The sequence below is a fragment of the Lactuca sativa genome, chromosome 4 (genome assembly GCF_002870075.4).
Source record: "Lactuca sativa cultivar Salinas chromosome 4, Lsat_Salinas_v11, whole genome shotgun sequence".
Classification (NCBI taxonomy): Eukaryota; Viridiplantae; Streptophyta; class Magnoliopsida; order Asterales; family Asteraceae; genus Lactuca; species Lactuca sativa.
Genome location: NC_056626.2, coordinates 31,101,725 through 31,107,100, shown reverse-complemented (window position 1 = coordinate 31,107,100; position 5,376 = coordinate 31,101,725).

Below are 5,376 nucleotides of genomic sequence, written 5' to 3'. Positions count from 1 at the left end.
GATAATCTCAAGAAGATTATAGATGAAGCTGCCAAAGATATGGGAAGTGAACCTCCTACAGCTAAGGGTAATCCACCATCAACAGAATCAAAGTTTCAGGGGGAAAGTTCAACTGCATCGAAAAAAAACAAAGTATCTTTTGAGGGGGAGGATCCAATTCCGTCCCCATCTCATAAAGGTTCAGGCGAAAGGGAAAGTTCTGCTCCAAAACCACCCAACAATAGTCCTATCAAGGGGGAGAATCCCACTCCCACAGAGAATGCAACCTTTGATGTTGCCACAGATTACACTTCGCCAGTCGTGCGGGAGAAAGGAAATACAACTGGCGAAGGTGAAGATGATTAATCAGAATTTGAAGTTGAAATCAACGCTGAATTAGACCCGACATATGATCCAAATTATCCTCCGTTAGTAAAATGGACCAAGGACCATCCCAAAGCACAGATTATTGGTGAAACTTCAGAAAAAGTTCTTACTCGTTCTCAATTGAAAGCGAAACAAACTGCATTATTCTCTAAAGTTGAATTTTTGTATGTTTAATTCATTTGTTTCTAAGATTGAACCGAAAACTGTAAACGCTGCACTTGATCATTCAGATTGAGTCCAAGCAATGCAAGATGAGCTTCATGAGTTCGAACGTAACCAAGTTTGGAGGCTGATACATATACCAAAGGATGTGTACGTGGTTGGCTTGAAGTGGGTCTTCAGAAATAAATTAGACAAGGAACGAAATGTCATTCGCAACAAGGCTCGGTTGGTGGTCAAAGGTTATTGCCAAGAGGAATGAATAGACTATGAGGAAACCTTCGCTCCTGTAGCTAGGTTGGAATCAGTTAGAATCTTCTTGGCGTAAGTTGCTCATAAAAATTCAAAGTTTTCCAAATGGATGTCAAATGTACCTTTTTAAATGGAGAATTAGAAGAAACTATTTATGTTGAGCAACCACCAGGGTTTGTGAACGAAAAATTCTCTGATCATTGCTATGTGCTGGATAGAGCAGTCTATGGATTACAGCAAGCACCGAGAGCCTGGTATGAAACTTTAACTCGCTTCTTAAAAATGTCAAAATTTAAACAAGGTTTGGTTGACCCAAGCTTCTTCCGAAAGAAAGAAGGCGAACATCTTATGATAGTTCAAATTTATGTTGATGATATCATCTTTGGTTCTACGAATCCTAGCTTAACAGCTGAATTCAGGAAGTTGATGGAGACTAAATTTGAAATGAGCGCAATGGGTCCAATTAACTTTTTCCATGGTTTAAATATTAGACAGGGAGTAGAAGGTATATTTATCAACTAGGAGGCTTATACAAAGAACTTACTGACGAAATTCGGTATAACGGGTGACTCAAAAGTGAAGGTTCCTATGGCATTTAGCACCAAGTTAACACCATCTCTGGAAAAACCTGCTATCGACATAACACTATATCGTCAAATGATAGGGTCCCTTATGTATCTTACAGCTAGTAGACCGGATATTATGTTTTCTGTTTGTTATTATGCTAGGTTTCAAGCTAATCCAAGAGAACCTCACATGGTGGCAGTGAAGAATATATTCCGTTACCTGAAACGAACCTCGTCTCTTGGTCTCTTGTATCCTGCAAGATCTGGATTCTTCATTCAATCTTTTTCTGATGCTGATCTTGGAGGATGTGGTCTAGATAGAAAGAGAACTACAGGTTGATGCCAATTTCTTGATGGAAAACTTGTTAGCTGGCAGTCCAAGAAGCAGACCTGTGTCACTTTCAACAGCCGAAGCTGAGTATATAGCTCCAACGTCTAGCACTTCTCAAGTAAGATGGATTCAAAGTCATCTGAGAGATTACGGGCTGAGTATGAAGAAGATTCCTCTCTATTGTGATTCAGAAAGTGGAATAAGGATTTGTCATTATCCAGTGCAACACTCAAAAACTAAGCACATTGCACTCAGATATCATTTCATTAAGGATCATGTAGAAGATGGGAGCGTGGAAGTACACTTTGTTCGATCCTCTGATCAACTTGCAGACATATTCACGAAGGCCTTACTTGAAATAAGTTTCAATGAAATTTTACAAGGTCTAGGAATGATGGAAGCAGAGTCGGTACCAAATTCTCAAATCTTGCACTAAAATTTAAACAGGCGAAATGGAGCGAACGCCCGGTCTATTTCGGCTCATTAATTTTCGAGAACCGAAATGAACCGATCGCTCGGTCTATTTCGGCTCTGGAATTTTAAGGAACCGAAATGAACCGAATGCTCGGTCTATTTCAGCTCATTAATTTTAAGGAACCGAAATGAATCGACCGCTCGGTCCATTTCGGCTCTGGAATTTTAAGGAACTGAAATGAACCGATCGCTCAATCTATTTCACTTCACTCCTTAAAGATAAGGTTTCGGTTGTATATTCTGTATTTTCTATAATCTCTATTCTTTTAACTACTTTCTGTTTTTATTATTTTTCAGAAAACTTCAAAATTTCCAAAAATATTTTTTCTTTCGGTTTTTAATTATTTTTCAGAAAACTTCAAAAATTCCAAAAATATTTTCTCTTTCTGTTTTTATTATTTTTCAGAAAACTTCAAAAATTCCAAAAACATTTTCTTTCGTTTGTATGCTAGTTTGGTTTGTGTGGAGTGTTTGTTTGCTCTTTCTTTTAATTAGGTCACCAGTGTACCAATATAACAGAATTTGGAACTAAGGAAGGTACAATCTTTTTCGTGAGAACTAGTTAAGAGTCCCTAGAAGCATGTTGATGTATGTTGACCAACGCCTCTATGACTTAGAGTAAGGCCTTAATGATTCGATCTATGCCTATCATATCTTCCCAATCAGGCTATTAACATCAACTTATTCTAGAGCTACCTTACTCTTCTCATATGAGTTCAGAGTTTATCTGCTTAGTCATGTCTTTATAACAGAAGGTACTTTCGGTTCTTTAGCCATCCTCCTTACATTCTCCATCAACTTTCGGTTCACCAGTGTAACCCTTGAGACTCTCGATCCTTACCACTGAGGTTTATGGTTGCATCAATTCTGTGTTTGTGATCTTAGATACGTACACCACGTGCTGAGTGAAACCCAAAATCCAACACCTATAATGAATTGACATTGAATCATGGCATTCAAGTTCTTACTGGTTACCCATTGAAATCTTATTTTTATTTTTGCGTGATCTTCTATGAATTTGTCTAACACCAAAGATTTTCTTCCCATAAAGATCTAGTTTATTTTTTTTTGAGATTTCTATAACTTCTTTAGTCATTATAAAATATATCCCACCTACTTGTTCAACAGACCACGTCGGTCTCACAAGTACTTTTTCCAATGTTCGGTCTTACATTAAGAATCGACGATCGGTTGAAGTTAGGCCACCTTAAACCTATGTCTTAAAAGGAAGCCTTTCATTGTTTCTCAAAAAACACTTGATCGTATTTTTCGGGAAACCACACAAGTACTTCAAGTCTATCTTGACTTTGAAGGAAGCGATTCTTGCCCGGGATCACCTGCTTTCTGTCTTATAATGAGACATCACTCACATCCCATACAAACTTGCTTTATTTCTTTATCGTTTGTCACTCTATTGCACGAAAATTTTATTTTCCAAAACTCTAGTTGCTGTTGTTTCAAGTTTTGTTTAAACAGGGGCAATCATGTTTCTTGAAGTAACACTGAATTTCAAACGACAATTGAGGATAAGAATATGGGCGCGTGAATTTGAACGGTCTCTATACCCACGCGTGCTGACGTTTACGTGGGAGTACCCAACCTGTCACATTGCGCTTTTTCAGGAGACGTTTTAGTGATCACATCATTATCTTCATGTACATTCTCTTTTTTGGCAACGGTATATAAAGAGAATTTCCTTTATTTGTCTTTTACCAGCAACAAATTCTCTCAAGATTACAATGCAAGTTCCAACTGTTTATCTTCCTTCTTCGTTCAACAATGGCGACTTCGTCATCCGTTTACGATCAGACTGCTTCATCTACATTGCTTTCAATCAAGCCAAATCAAAATATGATCATCGAACTTAACTCGTTTTTGTATGACTCGTATATGCTTCATGTTGTTGAGTGTTTGAAGTATTTTCCACTGGTTGTAGCCCTAACTCAAGTTGAAGTCGTTCCGATGTCACTATTATCGCAGGTCTACTCCACGGCCTCATATGAAAAGAACAAAGAACGTATTTTCTTTCAAATACATAACAAGAAGGCTTCTATTTCAAAGGGGGAGATTTTGTTCGTTGATGAATCTTGCTGTTGATTCCTCAGTAATCTCACCATACTTTATCACGGCTACACAATTGTTCTCAATGCTTTACGAGATGGGATATACGGATGTGCTCACCACAGTCACAAAAGTTAAGAAGTCTTGTTTACCTTCTCAATGGAATGGTTTGTTAACTCTTCTCATCAAGAGTTTGGCAGAAAGGAGTGGTGGATCAGATGGCACTAGCAAGGGTTTTCTTACCCTTTTATACGATCTCTACAATGGCATAAACCTTGATTATGGGACGATTATCTGGTCTCAAGTGCAGCAGAGTCTCAATACATCTACGAGGCATTCAAAGATATCATGTGGGCGCTTCTGGACGCTTATTACAAGAAGGACGATTAACACTTTGGACATTCCTGTGATGAAGGATGCCCTAGTCACGTCCATTGCTACGTTTCACACGAAGAAGATCATCATCTCTGATCCAACAAAGTTCCATCACAATGACTCCATTCCTGAATCCATGTGTCGCTGTGTCTCAGCTGAAAGTCTGTTATGGCGAAATATAGAAAACTTACTCCTAAGGGACTGAGAGTCCTTACTCCAGACCAGCATGTTGCCCTGGAATCTATAGACAAGCATGGCAACCGAAGGAAATGCACTACCACAAAGAAGGAGTCCGCAGATGAGGATAAGACTAAAGCTTCTAAGTCACGAAAACGAAAGTCTGATAAAGGAGATTCTTCCAAGCCCAAGAAGCTTAAGAAAAGGGCAAGAAGATCCAAGATTCCCACTCCTCCTAGCTCAAAAATGACAAGGAAGATGAAGAAGAGGAGGGTCATCATGAATCACTGAGAGGCAATACACCTCCCAGATCCCCAAATCCAACCGAACCCATTCATGACAAAATTCCTACCCCACCTCCATCACCAAAACAAACAATTTCAGTTTCGGTTCCTATCGATCCTCCACCCACTACTTCACAACCAACGACTTCTTTACCACCACCTCCACCAGTTACTACTACTCCTATTTCTACAACTCAATTACCACCTCCTTTAATTTCTCAAACCACTACCACTACGATTCCTGAACCGATAGTGGAAGTCAAAGTATCTGATACGAGGGCCACTAGTGTGTCACACCCCAAAATCGGAACGGCAGAAACGTTCTGGGCGG